Raw genomic sequence first — 26951 nt, 5'->3', positions numbered from 1 at the left:
TCCTAGGATAGAAGTTAGGAGGATGTGAACCACAGGGAGCAAGTAGATCATGATCCCAACGTCAAGTGTTTGTAACATTCTTTATTAATATTTGTTGTATGGCTTCACTTTCTCAGTAATTTAATTGTTATGCAAATGAATGGGGTCAGCAAAAAACGAACCAAAATCCTTCACGCACCAGAGCTACAATCTGGTCAGAAAACGTATGCCTGGAAGGTAACTATGCCCAGCCTGACTTCAGGACAGTCAGATGACGGGAGAAGGTAGATGCCATACCTTCACAACCCTTCACTAGAGCCCAACATCTGAGTCCTGAGAGCTATTATTTCCTTGTATTCAGAATAGAGGTGACAAAAAAAAAAAAAAAACCTCTTTAAATAAGCACGTTTGGAAGCAGCTGTGTGGCAAAGTAACTACAAGCACAAGACTGAAATGGAAAGAGCAACTATATTTCCATCCCGACTGACTTGAAGCAGGACACAACCTTGGTGGAATTAGACCTAGTAGTCACTCCACCCCGTAACATCTCCAACATTCTAGAATTCTGTGGTTTGTGAAGGGAGAGATTTGTTCCTTTCATCTATCCTAAACAATTATAATAATACCATGCAAGAATGAGAGCAGTCTTGACTATAGGCAAAAAGAGTGATAAAATTTGGGGAGGCCAGAAAATCCACCCTAATCACACCTCTCTCCACACACCTGTCCCTGATGCTGTACCTTTAAAGATGAAGACCCAAAGGTAGAATATCACTAAGTATAAGCTGATAACAGTGTTCAGGAAGGGACTGAAATCAAACTTCATTTACTTCTTAATTCTGCCATGGGAAATGGCATGTCTTTGGATCTAATATTAAATTTATGTAAAGGGTCTACAGTTTGTCTCACATGAGAGGAGGAAGACTCAAAATATGAGCATCATATTCACCATGCATGCATGCTAAGTTGCTTCAGTAATGTCTGACTCTTTGTGACACTATGGACTATAGCCCACTAGGCTTCTCTGTCCATTGGATTCTCCAGACAAGAATACTGGAGTGGGTTGCCATGCCCTCCTCCAGAGGATCTTCCCAACCCAGGGACTGAACTTGTATCTCTTACATGCATTGACAGGAGGTTCTTTACCACTAGCACTACCTGGTAAGCCCCACTTTCACCATATGGCTCCCCAAAGTTTGCACAACTCTCCAAAAGTGTCGGCCTTTGGGCAATTGCCTTGAGTGTTCATAAGGTTGGAATCAATTATTTAGAAAGCCTAGTTATTTGAAGCCGTGAGTCACTCTATACCCCATGAAAATGATTAGTGTTCTTCCAGTTAAAGACTCTCTTGGTCCATCAATAAGCAGAGACTACCTAGCAGAAAATATTACATGTGGGAGACTTTTCTTCAAAACAGATATCTAAAAATATTTTCACGGTTAGATTGTAGGACCTGCCATTACATTCTCAAGACTACACCTTAATATTATCATATACCATTAATTGATTCATTCAACACGTACTTCAGTGAATGCTATATGCCAGGCAAGGGATCCAGAGTTGACAAGGAATTAGCTATACAAGGCTTTTAGTCTCTCTATAGCTATTTTATAGTGGACATGATTTGCAACTTTCTCTAAACTCTGTTTCCCCAGTTAACATAGTTTAAGATTTGGAAGGGACGACAAACTTATGTAATCCACATATCTGTCAGTTCTCTCTGCAAGATCCCCACCAAGTGCCTGTCGCACATGTTCTAGAAATCACCCCAAGTAAAGGAACTCAATTCCACCAATTAGGACAGATGCATTTTCACTGTAGATCCTGGTCCTAAGCCAAGCAAATCAAAGCCCCCATCCAAACGTGCATTTTTCAGTACTAAGTGGACAGCTCTCACCTTTCTCTTGACTCATCTAAGTCCTCTCTGGGGACTTCAGTCATTCCTCATATGAAATGGCATGAAAATGTTTCTAACTGGAGTTATTCTCTTTTGTATAGGTTCCAATTTTTCTGTGTTCCTATTGAAAGATGAGATCCAGAGCTAAACATAATAAAAGGAGAATTCATATCATAATAATTTTTTAAAAAATACACTTTGGGGTCTGATAGATCTGTGTTAGAAACTCAGCTCTAAAACTGCCAACTATTTTTGACTTTCAGCAAGTTAATTAACCTCTCTGAGTCTGGTTCTCAGCTTCTGTGTCCTGGGAATCAGAATGTTTCGTTACATTCCTCAAAGGTTGATTACAAGGATTAAATGTGATTAGCATGTCTATTATCCAGCATGGTATCTCACAAATAGCAAAGGTTTAATTAATGGTAGTTATTTTTACAGTGTTATTATTTTTACTTTCTAGCTGTAATCTGACTAGACCAAAGTAAAGTGTGACTGTTAAGTCATCTTTGAAATCGTTGAACTTACTTAAAGACTCTCTATTATCTTTTTTTCATTTTTTACCTTTGGCTGCAATATTGTACTTTTGCTTTTTTATTTGCTGATTTTTTGGCTTGCTTTTGCTTTAATTCCACTATTATTTAGAAAAAAATTTCTGAGCATAGACATTTGAGCCACATGTTAGTGAATCTGTAACACATGTTCAAAAAGATCACTTAATCCCAATTAGTAGAATCACGGTGAAAATTCCAAATTAATCTAAGATACTCTCCATTTCTGCTTGAGAAATCATTTTAAAAGGATATACTTCAGAGTTTATGCTTCCTTATCCAAATTATGTACAGATGTTGCCTGGAAATTATTCTTAATAGCTACATTAACTATGATAAGTTCACTCACATCATTGTCATTCATGTCTAATTAACCTAAATGCCCAGCTGGGAGTAGTAAGAACTTGTACGTGGCAAGGAGAGCGAGTCATGTGGATCTCCCAGCCCTCAGTCCTGCTATTAGAATATACAAGAATAAGAGAGAGAAATGAAGATGGGTGTTCAAGATCAACAGGGGTAACTGTCAGAAAAACCTGGTAGGAGAACCTGGTAAGAACCTTAACAGCATAGATTGGACATGGAGACATTTTCTTAAAAAGGAAAGCATTCATGAGATAATGAAATACTATGAAAAAGCGTGAAACTTCCCTATGAATGAATCCAAGTCTAGATAGTGTTTTGAAAGAAATGCAGAAATTTTTTCATAGTTTTCAGCTGTCAAAACATTAAACATTTCATTTTTTTAAAACCAAGGTCAGAGTTATATCCAGTTCTTCATGTGGTATTCCTGAGGATAAAACATCCAGGCTCTACTTGATTATGTCCACTAGTGAGAGGCTCACTATCTCATAAGGCATAGCATTCTGCTGATGGACTATCTTTTGGTTAGACATTTGCTCATTTTATTAAATCAAACTCCATAGCCTCCTTAACTCCCCGGTATAATTGACCTCTGCTCACTAGAGTCACATATCAGGAAGCTCAATAGGTGGGAAATTGAGGGCAAAGGGCTGGTAGGTATTTGGACACAAAGCATTTTTCCTGTTGCCTGTTAAAGCAGGCCAGCCAACTTATTCCTACTAGGGAACAAGCCCTTCAGGGGCCTGAAAAAAAAAAAACAGAATGAGAATGTTTATCTGTCACTGGATATAAGTCCGTCAAAGTCACACAATTCCTACATCAGACGTAGGTCTAAAGGCCCAAGAAGCCATGTGGTAAAAAAAAGACACACACACACACATACAACTTAGCCAACAGCAGAGAAAGCCTAGCTCAAAGAAAGAGAATCAATAGCTAAATTTTGGAAACAAAAAGGACAAGTTTGTTTAGAAGTTTCCTGAATCTTATGAACAAATGCAGTTCTAGAGAGACAGTAGTGTGTAGTTTTAGCAGGGGTTCCCAATTACATTGGGCTAAGAACCTGCTTGTTTAAAATGCAAGCTACTGGGTTCCATGGGCTTCTCAGAAGGCACTAGTGGTAAGGGACCCACCTGCCAATGCAGGAGGTGTAGCGATGCAGGTTCAGTTCCTGGGTCGGGAAGATCCCCTAGGGGAGGGCATGGCAACCCATTCCAGTATTCTTGCCTGGAAAATCCCATGGACGGAGGAGTCTGGCAGGCTACAGTCCAGGGGCTATAGAGAGTCGGACACAACTGAAGCAATTTAGCAAGCACTGGGTTCTAGCCTTAGAGTGAAAATTCAATAAGTCCAGTGTGGGACCCAGGAGACTTCATATGTAGCAAGGGCGGGCTCTTTGATAAATATCGGTGCTATGGTTAAGACCTCTGGAGTCAGAAAGATGTGAGTTAGTATTATACCTGGGTTTGCAGGTACCAACCATATTTCTTCTCTAGTAAAATGGAGATGATAATCATAGTTCCAATCTCTTCGAGGGGTTAAAAGAATGAAATAAGACAATGTGTATAAAGCTATAACACAATGCCTATAGTAGCCCATTAAGTAATTTGTAGCAATCATCATTTTTTACTTTTCATTATTACAATGTGTTGATTTCAGTTTTCCCTCAAAGAATTACTTAAACTATCAATACCACTTTCCCTCTTGGGTTTCTTTTTCTGATGCTCTGTGTGAAATTCAGAAGATATCTTTGGAAATAGGACATAGAAGAATCAACCAGAAAATGTGTTATTTGATATTCAGTACACCTTTCATAGCCAACCCTTCCCTCTTTCAACTTCCCCTCTCCTAGACACCACCCCCTGATTTCTACTGCCATTTCTCTAAAACAAGCCTACTGGCATGTTGCACTTTTTGCCTAGAAAGCTCTTTTGACTGCCTTTCTGAATAAATATTTTCCATCTGTGAAACAGTCAAATCAACCATCACCTCCCAATGCAATCTTTCTGATCATCGCATTCTGTTTTATAATTGTAATTGTATAATGGTCAATTTCTTCATTTATCTCATATGATCATTGAGTCTAAATCTGCAGTAAGAGTAGGAAATTGGGCAATAGGGCAGTATACAGTAGTTAATCACTCAACCCAAAACAATAAAAGTCTGTTTCAAATTGCTTAATACAGGCAAATACATTTTTGGTCTAGCTTATCAGTATTGCAATCTCAATTTTCCACTTCACTTTCTTGCTGTTGACTCATGCGAAAATTTCTCAGTCTCATTAGTTCATTACTAATGTGAAATTATTATAAGCAAAATTTTTTTAAAAGTAATGAGCACATAGGCAATTTTTTAAGTACTTGAAACACCATGAAGCAATGAAATTAAAAGATCTATACTGTTGGTATAATATAAAACTGATGTAACAAATCAGCACTAATTGAAATACTAAGACAGTGAATTATTAAATATTCATTCTTTCATTGACAATTGAATAAATCATTAAGTATACTTCACAGACTAATATGATCTTTTAATAATATTATGATAATAAGTAAGTCATACAGGGCTTCCCAGGTGGCTCAGTGGTAAGGAATCTGCCTGCCAATACAGGAGATGTGGGTTCAGTCCCTGGGTTGGGAAGATCCCTTAGAGGAGGAAATGGCATCCTACTCCAGTATTCTTGCCTGGAAAATCCCATGGACAGAGGAGACTGGGAGGCTACAGTCCATGGGGGTCGCAAAAGAGTCAGATATGATTTTGTGGCTAAACAACAAAAGCTATACAGACTACTAGACAGTAATATTAAGATGCTATAAAAATAAATGGACAAGTGGAAATTTGCCAGAGAAGGCTTCATGAGAAGCTACAGACTTAAAGAAGATGAAAGAGTAGCTGAGCAAATATGTGGGGCAGAAATTCCTTTTGGAAATGCCAGTACAAGAGGCAACAGCGTGACAGGTGGGTTTAGAGGCCTATGTGGCTAGAGCAGACCAGGAAAAAAATGTAGTAGGAGCCAAAATTCAAAAGACCAGGTGGACCAGGTCATAATGAGACTTATCAGCCTTTATGAGGAATTGGCTTATCAGCTTTTACTCTGAGTGGTAAAGAGAACTACAGGAGTGTTTGAGCAGAGGAATGACTGAGGTGTTAAATTCTTACTCTGGCCTGCTTGACTGAGACATATTGTGGAGTAGGGAAGGGAGCAGGGGAGCCAGCAGGGAGACTGTGCAATAATCCAGGTCAGAATGATGGTGGCAGAGGTCAGAGCGATGACAGTGGAGGTGGTGAGAAGTGGCCAGATGCTGGATATTATTTGAAGGTAGAATCAGAAGTCTTACTGATTGATTGAATGTGGCTGAAGGCAGAGTACAAAGGCTTACCATTAGATTGAATGTGAGTATTGGAAAAAGAGTACTCAAGGTTGACTTCAAGGTTTTGGAAAATAGAACTGCCACTATCAAAGATGGAAAAGGCTATCAGCTGTCTATCAGCTCTTCATGTGGAATTGTTGGATTAAGCAATTTAATACAAAAGTGAGAATCAGATGCTATGACTACGGGTGAGTACATACAGAAGATAAAACAGGATTAAAAACTGAGCCCAAGACCTCACAAACACTGAGTGTTTGGGGAAAAGAGAAGCAAAGAGTAAAGGAGACTGAGAAAAAATGAGGTAGGATAGAAGAGTGTGGCATCCTTTAAGTCAAATAAAGAAAGAGTATAGGGAGAAGTGTGTGATCAGTTATGTCAAATGCTGTTAATTCTTCAAGGAAGATAAGGACTAAGAACTGAAACTTGGCATTAGCCGTGTGTAAGTCTTTGGTTATCTTACTTATTTATTTTGGGGGTGCTGCACCAACAGGCATGTGGGATCTTAGCTCCCTGACCAGGAATGGAACATGCACCACCAGCAGCAGGAGTTTGGAGTCTTAACCACTGGCCTGCTGGGGTAGTCCCTAGTTATCTTAACTAGAGCAGATTTAAATAAGAGGTAACACAAAGACCAGATTATATTTGTTATAAGAGAAACATACAAATATTTTACATCATTCTAAAACAAAATTGAAGTTAAAAAATATCTAGAGTCACTGCCCTACATTACACATGAAAAAGAAGTCTAAGAGTTCTCATCACATGGAAAAAAATTATTTTCTATTTCCTTAATGTTGTATCTACATTAGATAGAAGATGGGTGTTCATTGAACTTACTGTGGCAATCACTTTGCAATGTATGTAAGTCACATCGTTATGCTGTGTACCTTAAACCCACACAGTTCTGTATGTCAGTTATAGCTCAATAAAATTGGAAGGGTTAAAAAAAAAAGAGAATGGAAGAAGAGCAAGATTTCTTCAAAGGGAGGTAAACTGATGGAACTGGTGGGGAAGTGTGGCAAAAATTACTTTAAAAATCCTGCATACATGAATGTTATGTATCCTGGTAAAAAATGATCCACTTAAGAGGTCATTAACTGATGATGGAAAAAGAAGAGAGAATCCATAGTTATGTCCTTGGGAGATGGGAGGTGAGGTTCATTGTTCCAATGAATAAGTGGAGGGATTGGCTTTAGGTAGGAACAGAGATAATTCATCTATAGCAATGGTTCACAATGCTGGGAGGACAGAAACATCCCCTGGAGAGTCTTTTAAAAGTACAACGCCCAGGCAAGCTCTAGTTTAACTGATCTAGTGCAGGAGCTGAGGCATCAGGAGTTTTATAAAACCTCCATGTGATTCTAACTGTACCCACAGGATTGACAGCACTGCTCTACAGTGGAGGCAGGACGGTAAATGGTGATGGGTGGGTAGACGTGCTGGTGAAAGTTCTCTGATGATTCTTCAGTTTTCCGGAAGAATCAGGAAGCAAGGCCTTCAGAGAAGAGTGGGGATGAGGAGGGGGTTCTGGGCTTTGAGGAGGGAGGAAAAATGGTGAAATAGACATGTGGAGAGTAGAAGACAGCATGATTGCCAAGAAGCATTCAAGACCCATTTGAGGTATATGGTTACATATTTAAAGAGACACCAGTCAACTTGTTTTACTCTCACCTCAATCAGCAAAACCCAACATTCAAAAAACTAAGATCATGGCATCCGATCCCATGGCATATAGATGGAAGAACAACCAAACAGTGACAGACTTTATTTTCTTGGGCTCCAAAATCACTGCAGATGGTGACTGCAGCCATGAAATTAAAAGACGCTTTCTCCTTAGAAGAAAAGATATGACCAATCTAGACAACATATTAAAAAGCAGAGACATTACTTTGCCAACAAAGGTTCTTCTAGTCAAAGGAATCATTTTTCCAGGAGTCATGTATGGATGTGAGATTTGGACTATAAAGAAAGTTGACCACTGAAGAATTGATGCTTTGGAACTGTGGTGTTGGAGAACTCTTCAGAGCCCCTTGGACTGCAAGGAGACCAAACCAGTCCATCCTAAAGGAAATCAGTCCTGAATATTCATTGGAAGGACTGATGCTGAAGCTGAAACTCCAATACTTTGGCCACCTGATACGAAGAACTGACTCATTTAAAAGGACCCTGGTGCTGGGAAAGATTGAAGATGGGAGGAGAAGGGGACAACAGAGAATGAGATGGTTGGATGGCATCACTGACTCAATGGACATGAGTTTGACCAAGCTCCGGGAGTTGGTGATGGACAGAGAAGCCTGGAGTGCTGCAGTCCATGGGGTCACAAAGAGTCAGACACAACTGAATGACTGAACTGAACAATCAGCTGGACCAGTGCAGAAACAGAGAAGTTTGATTTAAAGAAGTTTATGCTTCTCCAAGAAGTATAAAGATGCAAAAGGGTAATTTAAGAACATAGGCAAGGTAGTGAGTGTATAAACTGACCATGGGTTAAAATTAGGTAGAGAGGGCTGAGAGGATGAAGAGGCTGGAGGATAGTAAAAAGCTGGTATGATTAATGGGTTGAAGATCCTGGAGGGGTTGAAGGGCTAATGAAGGATATTAGAAGGATTTCAGGATAGTAAAAGGAATTAAATTAAAAGGCCATGGATGGTAGTCAGAGAGCTGCCCAGCTGAAACTGAAATTGTGTGTGAGTTATAGTTATCAATAGTGCCAAGGCCAGAGGATGACCTGGGATTAAATGGCTCAAGTAGGAAGCATGACAAACTATTAGAGAAACGGAGTTCAAGAAACCAAGCTGTCAGGATTTCCCTGGTGGCTTAGGAGTTAAGATTCCATGTTTTAAGGCAGCGGGTGTGAATTCGACCCCTGTTTGGGTAACTAAGAGCTTGCATGATGTGTGACTTGGCCAAAAAGTTTTTTAAAAATAAAGAAAGAAATCAAGTTGTCAAAGTGTTGGAAGGATTATGCACAATTATATCAAAATTTCCATGAATTAACAGTGGCAGAAGGTAAAATCATCAGGAAGTGGAGAATAGTTAAAGAATCAGTGGTAAGAACACTGAGAGATAGCAGATCATATATTCTGCTGACATGAGTTTCAACAGTAGGGTATTTGAGAGAGGATGAAGCGGGAACAAGTTAAAATTGCTGATGAGTAACTATGAAACCTCCTCCCTTTCCGACCTTGATAGTAGGAGAGCTATTGGAGGGAAAAAGCAACCACTTGAAATACCTTCAGGGGAAGCAATATTCTCTGAAGAACCAGGTTATCATTTTAGTACAAGAAGGTGAAGGAACTCTTCAGAGAACATGGGGAATATGGAGGTTTTGTTTACAAGTGACCTTGAAGGGCCCAGTGTGAAAGAGCTGGGAGACGACGAGAGTAAGAGGCAGAGACAGAGGAGGGGACGGGCAACCCTAATGGGAATTAGCATGTGTGAGAAGTCTGGAGTTTTTATGGAGAACAACTTTGAAGGAACAGAAAGCAAACAAAACTAGTCCTTACATGCTCAAGGCAAAAATGCACTGGGTTAGCCAAAAATTTTGTTCAGGCTTTTCCATGCAATCATACAGAAAATCCAAATGAACTTTTAGGCCAACCCAATAATAGTGAGGCTGAGAATGATTGGAATAAATGGAAGAATTCTCTCTTGACCTTTTAGATGGAATCAAATATGTTCAGAGCAATGGAGTGTTCTTAGCCCTCCAGTTGGTGGGATGTATGTTCTTCCTTTAAAATACAAAGTAAAATTTTGTATGAAAAACAGATCTGTTAAAAAAAAAAATTGAGGTAGTGATCCCTGTGTTTAGTCAGTAGTGTCTGACTCTTTGCCACCCCATGGATTGTAGCCCGCCAGGCTCCTGTGTCCATGGGGATTCTCCAATCAAGTATACTGGAATGGGTTGCCATACCCTGCCCCTCCAGGGGATCCTCCCAACCCAAGGATTGAACCCAGGTCTCCCACATTGCAAGCGGATTCTTTACCATCCAAGCCACCAAGGAAGCCCAAGAATACTGGAGTGGGTAGCCTATCCCTTCTCCAGAGGACCTTTCTGACCCAGGAATCAAACCAGGGTCTTCTGCATTGCAGGTGGATTCTTTACCAGCTGAGCTACCAGGGAAGAGGTGGTGAAAGCAACAGTGAAAAGGAGATGAGACTTGGAAATGGAACACTTGAGGTTAAATTTTAATTAGAGTAGCTGGTAATCAAACTACAGTTGACTTTGTAAGCCATGACCCTCCACACACTTGAAAGCCCACACATAAGGTATAGTCAGCCCTCTGTAAACATGGTTCCTACATGTGTGTGGTTCGGCACACATGGATTCAACCAACTGCAGATCAGATAGTGTTTTACTGTAGTATTTGCTACTGAAAAAAAGTCCACATACAAGTGAAACTACATTTCAAACCTGTGTTTTCCAAAGGTCAACTGTAACTGTTTTTACAGATTTCATCACCAGCTTCCCATTGGTCATTGTGACCCTACAGTAATTTATGGTCACAGAAGCTGTCCCTTAGCACCCATATTCAATTTGTGTTATTGTAATCTCTAGAAGACTCTTTTGGAAGAGTCAGAAACATTGATAATCATAATGATAAACATAATCTGATTAAGCACAGTTTGCAAGGGCTATGGGGCAAGGGTGAACGTCGACATTCTAGGAATCAGCGAACTAAAATGGACTGGAATGGGTGAATTTAACTCAGATGACCATTATATCTACTACTGCGGGCAGGAATCCCTCAGAAGAAATGCAGTAGCCATCATGGTCAACAAAAGAATCCAAAATGCAGTACTTGGATGCAATCTCAAAAACGACAGAATGATCTCTGTTTGTCTCCAAGGCAAATAATTCAATATCACAGTTATCCAAGTCTATGCCCCAACCAGTAACACTGAAGAAGCTGAAGTTGAACAGTTTTATGAAGACCTACAAGACCTTTTAGAACTAAAATCCAAAAAATATGTCCTTTTCATTATAGGCGACTGGGATGCAAAAGTAGGAAGTCAAGAAACACCTGGAGTAACAGGCAAATTTGGCCTTGGAATGTGGAATGAAGCAAGACAAAGACTAATAGAGTTTTGCCAAGAAAACGCACTGGTCATAGCAAACACCCTCTTCCAACAACACAAGAGAAGACTCTACACATGGACATCACCAGATGGTCAACACCAAAATCAGATTCATTATATTATCTGCAGCAAAAGATGGAGAAGCTCTATACAGTCACCAAAAACAAGACCAGGAGCTGACTGTGGCTCATCATGAACTCCTGATTACCAAATTCAGACTTAAATTGAAGAAAGCAGGGAAAACCGCTAGACCATTCAGGTATGACCTAAATCAAATCCCTTATGATTATACAGTGGAAGTGAGAAATAGATTTAAGGGCCTAGATCTGATAGATAGAGTGCCTGATGAACTATGGAATGAGGTTCATGACATTGTACAGGAGACAGGGATCAAGACCATCCCCATGGAAAAGAAATGCAAAAAAGCAAAATGGCTGTCTGGGGAGGCCTTACAAATAGCTGTGAAAAGAAGAGAGGCGAAAGGCAAAGGAGAAAAGGAAAGATATAAGCATCTCAATGCAGAGTTCCAAAGAATAGCAAGAAGAGATAAGAAAGCCTTCTTCAGTGATCAGTGCAAAGAAATAGAGGAAAACAAGATAATAGGAAAGACTAGATCTCTTTAAGAAAATTAGAGATACCAAGGGAATATTTCATGCAAAGATGGGCTCGATAAAGGACAGAAATGGTATGGACCTAACAGAAGCAGAATATATTAAGAAGAGGTGGCAAGAATACACAGAAGAACTATACGAAAAAGATCTTCACGACCCAGATAATCATGATGGTGTGATCACTAATCTAGAGCCAGACATCTTGGAATGTGAACTCAAGTGGGCCTTAGAAAGCATCACTACGAACAAAGCTAGTGGAGGTGATGGAATTCCAGTTGAGCTGTTTCAAATCCTGAAAGATGATGCTGTGAAAGTGCTGCACTCAATATGCAAGCACATTTGGAAAACTCAGCAGTGGCCACAGGACTGGAAAAGGTCAGTTTTCATTCCAATTACAAAGAAAGGCAATGCCAAAAAATGTTCAAACTACTGCACAATTGCACTCATCTCACATACTAGTAAAGTAATGCTCAAAATTCTCCAAGCCAGGCTTCAGCAATACATGAACCGTGAACTCCCTGATGTTCAAGCTGGTTTTAGAAAAGGCAGAGGAACCAGAGATCAAATTGCCAACATCCGCTGGATCATGGAAAAAGCAAGAGAGTTCCAGAAAAACATCTATTTCTGCTTTATTGACTATGCCAAAGCCTTTGACTGTGTGGATCACAATAAACTGTGGAAAATTCTGAAAGAGATGGGAATACCAGACCACCTAACCTGCCTCTTGAGAAATCTGTATGCAGGTCAGGAAGCAACAGTTAGAACTGGACATGGAACAACAGACGGGTTCCAAATAGGGAAAGGAGTACGTCAAGGCTGTATATTGTCACCCTGCTTATTTAACTTATATGCAGAGTACATCATGAGAAACGCTGGATGGAAGAAGCACAAGCTGGAATCAAGATTGCCGGGAGAAATATCAATAATCTCAGATATGCAGATGACACCACCCTTATGGCAGAAAGTGAAGAGGAGCTAAAAAGCCTCTTGATGAAAATGAAAGTTGAGAGTGAAAAAGTTGACTTAAAGCTCAACATTCAGAAAACAAAGATCATGACATCCGCTCCCATCACTTCATGGGAAATAGATGGGGAAACAGTGGAAACAGTGTCAGATTTTATTTTGGGGGGCTCCAAAATCACTGCAGATGATGACTGCAGCCATGAAATTAAAAGACGCTTACTTCTTGGAAGAAAAGTTATGACCAACCTAGATAGTATATTCAAAAGCAGAGACATTACTTTGCCCACTAAGGTCCATCTAGTCAAGGCTATGGTTTTTCCTGTGGTCATGTATGGATGTGAGAGTTGGACTGTGAAGAAAGCTGAGTGCTGAAGAATTAATGCTTTTGAACTGTGGTGTTGGAGAAGACTCTTGAGAGTCCCTTAGACTCCAAGGAAATCCAACCAGTCCATTCTAATGGAGATCAACCCTGGGATTTCTTTGGAAGGAATGATGCTAAAGCTGAAGCTCCAGTATTTTGGCCACCTCATGCAAAGAGTTGACTCATTGGAAAAGACTTTGATGCTGGGAGGGATTGGGGCAGGAGGAGAAGGGGCCGACAGAGGATGAGATGGCTGGATGGCATCACGGACTCGATGGACGTGAGTCTGGGTGAACTCCAGGCAATGGTGATGGACAGGGAAGCCTGGCGTGCTGCGATTCATGGGATCACAAAGAGTCAGACACGACTCAGCGACTGAACTGAACTGAACTGATGGGACCAAGAAGACCGGATGAGCAACTCTGTATCCAGAGGAAGGTGAGGCCAAGTCATCACAGGAAGTCCCCATCAGACTGAGTCTGGATTGATCTCCCCAGATCAATCAATCACCATGCAATTTCCACACAGACAACAGATGGCAAATGAAAAGCAACACAGACCATGTGATACTTCCCCAGTGCCAAAACAATCCAAAAGCTCTCAGGATCAGCCTTGGGAAGAAGGGGAAGAAAAGGAGAACAGAACCCTGAATCTGACTATTCACCCAAAACAGACTTAGGTTTTATGTCAAAAGTGACTGTATAACTCTAAAAAAGACAAGTCAAATGAAGCCTTGAAAGCTTCAAGACTTTTTAGTTTAAATTTAGTTTAAAATTTAGTTAAATTTTAGTTTTAAATTAGGTTTAAAATGCAGACAAAGGAACACACAAAGGTTTACATCTTTGTACCCCTGAATACTAGAAGCTGCTTCAACAAAAGTAGCAAACACGCATTGAGAATTTAGCATGTGGTAGGCTTCATGCTAAGCAGTTTACATGGATTATCACATTCCTCTTCACAGCAACCCTACGAGTAAAAACTATGATTCGCTCTATTTCGCAGATGAGAAAACTGAAACCTCATACCTATTCAGGGGCAAAAATCAATATTCAAGCTGCTGGATACAAGGCACCGGATCCTAACCATCATGCTCCATACTGTTTACACCCAGTAGTAGAGCAAGCCATTTGTATAGTCACTATTTGGGGACCTTATTTTACTTTAGTACATTACATTCAGTGGATATCTCCAAAGGGCTTCTTTCCCCACTGGAGTTAAGTTCCTCAAAACGTTAGAACATACTTTCAGAATTTTCAGTCTCCCCTTACAGCACTCTACATGAGATAGGGAGGAACTAAGGCCCCTGAACAGCAATGTCTGTAATCCAATTTGTCAGGTGCCACGGGGCACTGTGGTTCACCTGGGAGCAGCACTTCCTTTGAGAGCCTTGATGTTAAATCCTAAGAGGATTCCATAGCAGAAGCAATTTGGTGCCAACATCTTAATGAATACAGTGGGAACCTGTCTCCTACTTAAGCCTGGCGATAGTTAGTTGGTTTGATAAAATACATAACTAGACAGACCAATGAGAGGTCATTTGTTTCCTTTTACTCTATGTCAAAATAGCTGAAGAAATTACACTATTCAACATGTTCTTGCTCCTCATGCCACCATCAGTTTAATCATGATCACAAATAGCTCTAGTTTTTCCCAAGGCATTCTATAATTAAATGTATTATCATTTTTTTTCCAACTTTAGGATTCTAACCTGTTCCATGTGTTACCGTTCAGCATTCAATAATCAATCCTTGCTATAAGCACACACAAATTAATCCTCATGCTGAACGCCTATAATAGACTGGAATTCTCAGACACCTTGGTTCATTGAATACATAAAAACACCTTAATTTTAGATGTAAGTATTGCAATGAAAGTGAAGTGAAAGTGAAGTTGATCAGTCGTGTCCAACTCTTTGCGATCCCATGGACTGTAGCCTATCAGGGTCCTCTGTCCATGGGATTCTCCAGGCAAGAATACTGGAGTGGGTTTCCATTTCCTTCTCCAGGGGATCTTCCCAACCCAGGGATCAAACCCAGGTCTCCCACATTGCAGGCGAGTGCTTTACCATCTGAGCCACCAGGGAAGATCTAAGTATTGCAATACTCCAATTCAAATCAGTGTAACCAAGAGGGCACAATGCCAGTTCCTCTGCCTGTGAGGAACACCACAAAGCACTGTCCAGGTGCAGTGAAAGTGGATAACTTTTAATGCATTTTTGTTATAAGCATATTTTATGAAGGCCATGGAATCTTCACTCCTACCATGTAGGAGGAATCTTCACTCCTACCATGTAGGAGGAATCTACACTCCTACCATGTAGGAGGAATCTACACTCCTACCATGTAGGAGGAATCTTCACTCCTACCATGCAGGAGGAATCTACACTCCTACCATGTAGGAGGAATCTCCATGTAAAAGAAATCTACACTCCTACCATGTAATCATTATTGAAGCTTACCTGTGGTCTTTTGTGAAACCCTCCAGAACACATAAAATCTTAGATCGGCTCTACTTCTCCAAGTAATTTCAAAAACTAAAGAGAAATAAGCTAATCTCCAGCATGGAGGTGCTTTTTAACTCAAGCTGTGTGTATCCCTGTTGGTCACTGTCATTTTGTAAGATTACTAGGGCTTTTGTTTTCAAAATGCACAGCAGGCTTATACAGCAACTTTATCTGATGAATTATCTTCTTTGGGAAATCTTCTAGAACACAAAAGTAATATACAGCAAACCAATTTTTGTATCAGGTTTGTGCCAGGAAATTTCTATAGATAATCAAAATTCTGTAGACAGGGCTCTTGCTTGCCTACAAAAATGTATCTGAGGACAATTCTACTTCACCAATGTTTTCATTTCTTGCAAATATTACACCAAAGCATAAATTTTCTCCTTTACCTCGTAACTTTTTTCACCTGTTACTTCAAATAACATTATAAATTATTGACTCATTTCAAATTAAATTTTATACCAGAAAACTAATTTCCTTATCTAAAGTAGTAGAAGAATGTATATTACTAGTGTACATAAACAAAAAGCACCCATATGGTATTTTCAAAGGAGAAAAACAATTTGTATACTTTCCCATTTGGGGAAAATGGCTTCTGAAGACCGACTACAAATTCAGTCCACTGCTGGGGAGGGAGGAATTTTCCTCTACCCTTCTAGAGTCTTCTGGCTGGTCTAAGAAGTAAATCAACATGATACATATCAACAGGAGGAAATTAAACAAAAGGTTAACAGCAAGTATACATGAGAGAGACCCAGGAAAACTGAGTAACTCATCAAAGTGGGCAAAACCCTCACCTTAAATATCATCTGCAACTGAAGATAAAAGAGGATGTTGGGGAGAGTGGTTTGGGACTTTGAAGGGAAGGAAGGCAATTCACAAGGAGATGGAAAAGCAAATGTTTGCTAAACATATGTTTGCTGAGCCTTGTAGAGAAATGAGACACAGAGTGTATGTACCCTGTCAGAGTTTCCCCCACCACTGTTGGTCCACATTCTTTGCAGGTATCTTTGGTGATAGCCCTATTCCAGGGAACACACTTCCTATCTAGATTCTTTTAGGCAGTTAGGAGGAAGGTCAAAGTTTCTCAGTCTTTCTTCCTGAGTCTTGATTTTTTTTTTTTCCTAGTGCCAAATAATCTACATGCCACAGAGACATTTGGAGTGGCAAGTTTTGTTCCTATATCACCAATTCCATCAGTGATAGGGCTCTTTCTTTTGAACTTTTTGTTTTGTATTGGAGTAATCAAGGCAATGGCACCCCACACCAGTACTCCTGCCTGAAAAATCTCATGGATGGACGAGCCTGGTGGGCTGCAGTCCATGGGGTCGCTAAGAGTTGGACACAACTGAGCGACTTCACTTTTACTTTTCACTTTCATGTATTGGAGAAGGAAATAGCAACCCACTCCAGGGTTCTTGCCTGGAGAATCCCAGGGATGGAAGAGACTGGTGGGCTGCATAGTCCAGTCTATGGGGTCGTATAGAGTCGGACATGACTGAAGCGACTTAGCAGCAGCAGCAATGCCTATTAACAATCTTGTGATAGCTTCAAGTGAACAGTGAAGGAACTCAGCTATACATATACATATATCCATTCTTCCCCAAATACCCCTCCCACCCAAGATGCCAAATAACATTGAACAGAGTTCCATGTGCTATACTGAATGCCCTTGTTGGTTATCCATTTTAAATATAGCAGTGTGTACAGTTCCATCTCCAAATCCCTAACTATCCCTTCCCTCCAGCAACCATGTTTGTTCTCTAAGTCTGTGAGTCTCTTTCTATTTTGTAAGTAAGTTCATTTGTATCATTTCTCTTTAGATTCCACATATAAGGGATGTCATACACTATTTCTCCTTCTCTGACTTACTTCACTCAGTATGACACCCTCTTGGTCCATTCATGTTGCTGAAAAAGCATTAATTCATTCTTTTTAATGGCTTAGTAATATTCCTTTGTATATATGAACCACACTTTCTTTATCCATCCCTTTGTTGTTGGACATTTAGGTGGCTTAGCTATTGCAAACAGTGCTCCAATGAACACTGGTGTGCATGTATCCTTTCAGATCGTGTTTTTCTCCAGATATATGCCCAGGAGTGGAACTGTAGGTTCGTATGGTAGCTCTACTTTTAGTTATTTAAGAAACCTCCATACTGTTCTCCACAGTGGCTGTACCAATTTACATTTCCCACCAACAATGTAGGAGGGTTCCCTTCTCTCCACACCCACTCCAGCATTTATTGTTGGTGGATTTTTTGATGATAGCCATTCTGGTTGGAGTGAGGTGATATCTCATGATAGTTTTGATTTTCATTTCTCTAATAACTAGTGATGCTAAACATCTTTTCATGTGGCTGTTAACAACAAAAAAAAAGGAATTAAGATACACCTTATGACCCAGCAATCCCCCTGCTGGGCATACACACTGAGGAAACCAGAATTGAAAGAGACACATGTACCCCAATGTTCGTCACAGCAGTTTATAACAGCCAGGACATGGAAGCAACCTAGATGTCCATCAGCAGATGAATGGATAAGAAAGCTGGGGTACATATACACAATGGAGTATTACTCAGCCATTAAAAAGAATATATTTGAATCAGTTCTAATGAGGTGGATGAAACTGGAGCCGATTATACAGAGTGAAGTAAGCCAGAAAGAAAAACATCAATACAGTATACTAACACATATATATGGAATTTAGAAAGACGGTAACAATAACCCTGTATGCAAGACAGCAAAAGAGACACAGATGTATAGTACAGACTTTTGGACTCTGTGGGAGAGGGAGAGCGTGGGATGATTTGGGAGAATGGCATTGAAACATGTATAATATCATGTAAGAAACGGATCGCCAGTCTAGGTTCGATACAGGATACAGGATGCTTGGGGCTGGTGCACTGGGATGACCCAGAGAGATGGTATTGGGGGGAGGTGGGAGAGGGGTTCAGGATTGGGAACTTGTGTACACCCGTGGCAGATTCATGTTGATGTATGGCAAAATCAATACAGTGTTGTAAAGTAAAATAAAGTAAAAAAAAAAAAAATGAAATGATGAAATATTATTTCCCTTTCTACTTGTATACAACTTTTGAAAAGAAACTTTAAGGTGGTAACTCTTCAGTGAGAATAGTAATAATACTTTCCGAGGCTGGGAAAATTAGCTACAGAGGTGAAAGGGAAAAATCAGATGATGCTCAAGCAAGGAGAAGAAAGATACCACACACACTCTCAAGTCTTTTGATGCCCTAGAATAGCCTGTCAAACATTTCTTTTCTATAAGACTCTAGATTTTTGGCACCCAAGTGCCAAAGGTTAAGGTTCCATTAACCTTCTCATATCCTTCTTCTCCCTGGCAGAGAGTTGATGATTTCATTTTATGAAAATCCACTGGAAATTATTCTGCATGGTACACTTCTTGCTGCATCACAGAGCCATCAAGTTAAATACTAGATGTAGGCTTCCCTAAGCTACAAGCTGCTGTCTCTGGGGGCTAAGGAACTATAAAAGCTAAGCAGGGTTCCAGGTAGACACAGAAATGGATAGAAATTAGGTTTACCCAGCTGAGCTTAAAATCAAGTTCCCCAAACTTCCACGTAGTGAAAAAGGCCTCTGGAGGTCAAGGTAAAAGAGATACTTGTGCTGATGCAGGAAGGAATCTTTGTGTGCTAACCCACATTTGTTTCATTTCTAGATTTATCTCTGATGCTTCAAGGCAGCAAGGAAGGACCATAGACTTTAGGACCAGACAGACTGAACCCAAATCCCAGTTCAATCTCATAAGGATTCTTAACAAATAGATTCTTAATTGCTCTGAGCTACGGTTTCTACATTTATGTAAATGGGTAGGTGATAACTACTTCATTAGTTTGTCATGATTAAATAAAACAATAAAGTTTTAAATAAAACAATAAAGGTGCAGAACTTGAACCCAAGGGTTTAAAAATACATCACCTCTTTAACTAAAACAGTTCAAAACAGCAGCTATTGTCATAATAGCAGATATAGTAAGAACAATGATCATGGTCTTTAACTGAACACTTGCTAGACTAGGTACAGTGCTAACATACGCACATTGTTGTTGTTTAGTCACTAAGTCGAGTCTGACTCTTTTGAAACTCCATGGACTGTAGCCTGCTAGGTCCTCTGTCCATGGGATTTCCCAGGCAAGAATACTGGAGTGGGTTGCCATTACCTTCTCCAGGGGATCTTCTCGACCCAGGGATCGAACCTGCATTTCCTGTATTAGCAGGTGGATTCTCTACCACTGAGCCACCAGGGAAGCCCTAGTATGCACATAGTATTCCTAAATCTCATAAAAGCCTTACAATACGGATGGTATTTCACAGAGAATTATCACTATGGAGTGGTGCAAACAGCAAGGAGAAAACTGGATAAGTAGAGATTTCATCCCTTGATTGGACTCAGGGGTCTGCCAAATTGGCATCTAATTTGGCTTGAAGAAGGTTAAATAACTTCTCCAAGATCACACAGCTAAGAAGTTCCCAATGCTCATCCTGTTCATGTATTTTAAATACAATAGTTTTCCCTAGTATATGGAACATATCTCAAGACCTAAAAGTAAAAGAGATCCTTGGGCCCAGGTAAATCCATATATCTTCACTACCATAAATACTCCCACTGCAGGGCTCAAGACAGTCAGATAAATACTGTTCCACAAACTCCCTTAAGCAGAAACTGATGAAGTAATATCATGACATAATTAGGATTATATTTTACTATTCTATTAACTTATATATTAATAGTAAATTTTATACTATCATGCTATTTAATAGTATAAAATTATACTATTAATATATAATTAATATATTATACTAATAATATTATACTTACTAAGTAGTACTATACCCATCAGAGAGAGAAGACCAGAACCTCCTATCTAATCATGAAGTCCTCAACAGGTGGCCGAGAGGAACCCAAGGTCTTACTCAAAAGAGCTCAGAAACTCTAAATTTATGAATAAAGCCTAACCCTCACTACCACGGATGACACTATACTAATGCATACATATGGAACCTACAAAGATGGCATTGATGAACCTATTTGCAGGGCAGCAATGGAGACAAAGACATAAAGACCAGACTTATGGACATGGTCGGGGGAGGAAGGAGAGGGTGGGATGAATGGAGAGAGTAACATGGAAGCATATACACTACCATATGTAAAATAGATTGCCAATGGGAATTTGCAGGGAACTCAAACCAGGGCTCTGTAACAACCTAGATGGGTAGCAAGGGGTGGGAGGGGAGAGGAAGGTTGAATAGGGAGGGGACCTACGTATACCTAAGGCTGATTCATGGCAATGTACGGCAGAAACCAACACAATATTGTAAAGCAATTATCCTTCAATTAAAAATAAAGTACAGGACGTAAGTAACTGATCTGTTAGGAATTAATGGTGAGTCCAAAACATCAACTAGAGTCACATTTAGCACCTCAGAAAGGAACAAAATTACCATGATAATGATGAAGAACCCCTTTCCTCTACTTCTTTATCATGCTCAGCTGAACTCAGATGTGATTTATGATAACCCCTGGACCCACCAAATATATACCAACTAGATGCTCCTCTGCCTGAGAAAACCCTGCCTCAAAGCAGGGAGAAACTGTCTTCAATTCATCCAGACACATCTTCATTCTATAATATTTGTGACACTTTACAAAGATACTTTTCTCTATCTCAGAAGCTGTGCTACAGATATTCGAGTTGAGTGAGAGTTTCTCTAGACGGAACTTTCTGTGCGGTCACTCTTGACATTTAGCACAGAGTGAATTCAATGGCTTATTCAGGAAGGAAAAAAAAAAGCTAGCCCGAAATCTAAATAAATGAAATATATTGATTTTACAGAGACTCGCCACTTCTTGAAAGGATTTCTTTAAATAATCATTTCCTTACCACACTTAATGTATGACTCTCCTTCCACACTTTCACTCATAGGGAAATGTATTTATAAAATGAAGAACATCTATTTGTCTCAGATCAGGTAAGATTTATAAAAAATGAGTCCACCTGGCTGAATTCATAAACATCAACTAAGCCTGTTATGAACACATATATGAAAAAACTAATTACTAACTATATAGCACCATCACTTGAATCAGGATGAAAAATAGAACTGCATATGCAAAGTGCTAAGTTTTGCTAATATTCCTTATCTTGAAAAAAATGCTAATTCTATGAGAGTGTGCTTTATTTTTATAATGTCTGGTTTCTGACACTATTATCCAGAAATTATTCAGTAGTGAATGCCAAGAAATCCGAGTACCAAAATGATAAGCAATACTTCAAGCTACCTTTTCCAGAAATACAATCTGTTTCTCAATTGATAGAAACTCATCATAAGCAACTGCCTATATCATAGTCCTCCAGGAAACTTTATCATGTTCTAATTCATCAAAAGCCACCACATTAAACTTCCATTTAATACTTGAATCAATGAAATAATTCATTGAGCTATTTATCAATTTATAAACACCTTATCAAGTATCGATGTGCTACATCACACCAATTTTAAACTCCATGAAATATAATCAGAAACTAATTCCTAATATATACATAGTTTCAGCATGAGATTTACACAGGTTTCACAAACGCCACAGCTTTAACAAAAAGAATATGACATTCTTCAGTATATTCATTACCTTGAAATAGAAAAACTGTAACCATTGATCAAAGAAATCTGCCACAAATTTTAAAAAAATCATTTTTTGAAATGATCAACATGAACAAAACCCAAAGAGAAAGCAAGACTTTAAAAACTTGGTGTCTGGCAGCCCTACTCCTCACTAAATGGCATAATCTTGGCCAACTCGGATTTCAAATTTCACATCTATAAAGTAGGAAAAAGCACAATTTCTGTCTATTTCAGAGAATTTTTGTGGAGCAAATGGAATAATTTATGAGCTACATAAAAGTATTTAATGTTATTATCAAGGGCATTTTCAACTGAAAAGAGAGAAACTGTGAAATTCATTAGTTACCTATCTCTCCTGGTGGGACTGTTCTCTTCACCCACTCGTAGCAGAAGAGCAAAAAATAAGTTATTTGCTGAAGTAGCACTCAGAGAAAAAGAGCAATACTCTGCATTGAAATGTTCACTCCTGGGAAAGTTCCTAAATTTCACTGAGCCTCCCTTTCTAAATAGAACACTTTCCCAGCCCCCACTTTCCACACATGTGGCAATACACTGAACAGTGAATCTTCCTCACCTTTCCCATGTGTAAAATCAGCTTTATTGACAATATGTTTAAAACGTATACGCTGTGCTTAGCACATCCCTTTATCTGTCAAAGAATAGGTTCCAGAGGCTGCAGATATAACAGAGAAACAAAACAGAGAAAGAAGCCCAGCCCCCAGTCGAGTTTATATTTGAGTAGGATAAGAACAAACAATAAGCTGAATACAGAAGTGCAATCCTTAGTCTCTTATATGACAGCAGGGCCAACTTCAAAAACACAAGAGTCTGAGATCAGAAGGACCTGTGCTTGGTCTAACATTGTGCTGGTGTCACCTTGAAATTCTGAATACTTTTGAACAAGTGGTCCAACACTTGCATTTCCTAGATGGCAGGTGAAACTGTAGGAAAAAATAAAGTGAGGAGGGAGATAGGGAGACATGTGGTGGGAGGAGTGGTCAGCACGGCCTCAACACGACCCTCTACATCTTGAGCTGCACGAGGGTGCCCAGCTGAGCAGGCAAGGGAAGTCAAAAACCACCTGGAGGTAGAGACTTTTCTTAGCAGAAAACTGTGGGCAGCTTTCCAGATAGCTTGCACAAGAGAGGACAGTTACACAGATTACCAAGTGTCACAGATAACTTTCAATTCAGTAGCCAGTCTCCTTGTCCCTTTGTAAACCAAAGAGCCATGCTTCCAGGGAGGGCACCAGTTCGTTGACATAGACAACGTAGCAATGGGACTGCCTGTAAGAGAAGGCCTCCCTGAAAAGGTGATGATTGAATAAAGGTCCCCAGCGGTGAACAAAAGAGTTGTACAGAATGGAGGAAGAGGAGAAGGCCAAGGGAACAGTAAGTGCAAAGACCTCGAGACAGGAGCTGTCTCAAATTCTTGCACAAGCCCAGAGTTCAAAAAGCCCTATTAATGCATACATGTGGAATCCAGAAAAAAATGGTACAGATGGATCAATTTGCAAAGCAGAAATAGAGATACAGAATTAGAGAACAAATATATGGATACCAAGGCAGTAGAGGGGGTGGGCTGAATTGGAAGATTGGGATTGACATAAACACTTTACTATGTATAAAATAGATAACTAATGAGAACCTATCATACAGCACAGAAAACTCTACTTAATGCTCTGTGGTGACCCAAATAGGAAGGAAATCCAAAAAAGAGGGGATATATGTTCATGAATGACCAATTCACTCTGCTGTACAGCGGAAAATAACATAACGCTGTAAAGCAACTAAATTCTAGCAATTTTTTCTTTTCTTTAAAAAGCCCAAAGTGAGGGTGGAATAGGGTCAGAGAGGCAAGTGGCAGTGTGAGGCCATAATCAGAACTTTGGCTTTTAGTCAGATATGGGAAGCCATTGATGTTTCGCACAATGTCATGTTATGGATTCTGGCTTGAGAACAGACTGAACGGGTTAAGAGTGCAAATACAGGGAGTGCATTAGGAGTTTGTTGTTATCCAGATAAGAATGATGGCGGCTTACACCAGGACAGTAGTAAAAAAAAAAAGAAAAAATTGGTGAGAAGAGGTTAGATTTTGGATATATTTTTAAAAGTAAAGCCAACAAGACTAACTGATGTATTTGTTAGTGGGTGTAAGAGAAAGAGAATGACTCCATGGACCTTGCTCAAAACTAGAAGGATAGTTACTGTTAACCATTAAGATGGGGAAGACTGGCAGAGCTTGTTTGGTGGGAAGTCAGTTTTAGATAATTTACATATGACTCTCGAGCAATGGGTGTTAGGCGTGCCAACCCTCCAACACTCAGAAAAGTAGGTCCTCTGTGTCTATGGTTCTGCACATGGATTTAATAAATCTTTGATCCTGTAGTACTGTAGTATGCATTTAGTGAAAAAATATCTGTGCACAAGTGGAACTGTGCATGTCAAACTCATGTTATTCAAGAGCCAACTGTATACTGGAGATGTGTAATCAGATACCAAAGTAGGCAGTAGAGTAGATATATGGGTTTGGAATTCAGGAGAAACTCTAGGTTAAAGATTCAAACTTAGGAGTCATCAACATATTGATATTTAAGGTTATGATACTGGACAGGATCATCAAAGAATAAGTGATTTAAAGAGGTCCAAGACTGAGACCCAAAGTTCTTCAACATTTAGAGTGAAAGAGGAAGCACCAGAGAAAACTAAGGACCAGCCAGTGGGATCAGAGCAAAACTAGGAAGTATGATGGCATGAGTCCCAGGCAAGTACATCCAGGAGAAGAAGATGATCACTGCATCACACACATACTGCTCTGAGGTCAAGTAAAGTGAAAGTGAAAGTTGCTCAGTCAGGTCCGACTCTTTGTGAACCCAGGCACTACATAGTCTGTGGAATTTTCCAGGCCAGAATACTGGAGTGGGTAGCCTTTCCCTTCTTCAGGGGATCTTCCCAACCCAGGTATCAAGTCCGGGTCTCCCACATGCAGACAGATTCTTTACCAGCTGAGCCACAGGGAAGCTCAAGAATACTGGAAGGGGTGGTGAAAGTACCCTTCTCCAGCAGATCTTCCTGACCTAGGAATTGAACCAGGGTCTCCTGCATTGCAGGTGGATTCTTTACCAACTGAGCCCTAGTCAAGTAAGAGGACTGAAAATTGATCCTTCCATATAGACAAATTGATCCATCTAAATAAATGGTGGCTATAATGGTAACTTCAAAAAAAGAGATGTGTGAAAAAACAGGTCAAATCTATAAACTACTTCATGAAGCTGCTAAAATACTATAGTTGTGAGTTTATCATTTAGCTACATTCGGGAAAACTGTATTAATTTTTTCCAGATGAATATAGTTTGATGCCAGATTGTTCCACATAGGAAACACTAGCCATTTATGACTATTGAATACTTGAAATATGACTCATGTGAGTTAGGAACTAAATTTTTAATTGTGTGTGCTAAGTTGCTTCACTCATGGCCAACTCTGTAAGACGCTATGGACTGTAGCCTGCCAGGCTCCTCTGTCCATGGGATTCTCCAGGCAAGAATACTAGAGTGGATTGCCATGCCCTCCTCCAGGGAATCTTCCCTGACCCAGGGATGGAACCCGTGTCTCTTATGTCTTCTGCACTGGCAGGCAGGTTCTTTACAACTAGCGCCACCTGAAAAGTAAACTTTTAATTTTAGTTAAATATAATTAACTTACAGTAAAGAATCTGCCTGCAATGCGGGAGACCCGGGTTTGATCCCTGGGTTGGGAAAATCTCCTAGAGAAGTAAATGGCAACCCACTCCAGCATTCTTGCCTGGAGAATTCCAAGGACAGAGGAGCCTGGTGAGCTCCAGTCCATGGGGTCACAAAGAATCAGACATGACTGAGCAACTAACACACAGACAACTTAAAGTTTAGTTTTAAAACATAAACCTCATTCAGTTCTTTAAAAACATTTATGTTTGTTTTGAACAGCTTGTGTATGTGAATCTATTTTTAACTGTAATTTTACAAAACTGAAATACAAATCAAGTGCTTTTCATGAAAATTTACAATTTGAATGGATAATACTACAAATGTTGACTGTAACCAAATTTCTAAGGCTACTATTCACGAAACCTTAAAATAGATTATTAATAATTCTTACATTGATTATATATTAAAATAATATTCTAGACATGGTATACAAAGTATTTTTTAATTAACTTCAACTATTTTACTTTTTTTATGTGGCTACTAGAAAAATTTTAATAACATGTTGGCTCATATTATATTTTATTAGACAGTATTGCTTGACTGGGTCACAGGAGACCCAGTTTTGATCCCTGCATCAGGAAAATCCCCTGGGAAAGGAAACTGCAACCCATTCTAGTATTCTTGCCTGGGAAATCCCATGGACAGAGAAGCTTGGCGGGCTACAGTCCGCTGGGTGGCAAAAGAGTCAGACACAACTTAGCAACGAAACAATAACAATAAACAACACTTGAAACAGTAGACTGAGTAAAGCAGATTGTCTTTGCTAATATGGGTGGCCTTCATCCAATCATTTGAAGGACTAATTAAAATGAAAAAATTGGTATAGCCACTAGGGAGAATACTATGGAGATTCCTTGAAAAACTAAAAGT

This window comes from Capricornis sumatraensis, chromosome 4 (assembly GCF_032405125.1).
Source record: "Capricornis sumatraensis isolate serow.1 chromosome 4, serow.2, whole genome shotgun sequence".
NCBI lineage: Eukaryota > Metazoa > Chordata > Mammalia > Artiodactyla > Bovidae > Capricornis > Capricornis sumatraensis.
The sequence above is the reverse complement of the archived record's forward strand: the minus strand, read 5'-3'. Positions refer to the sequence as shown.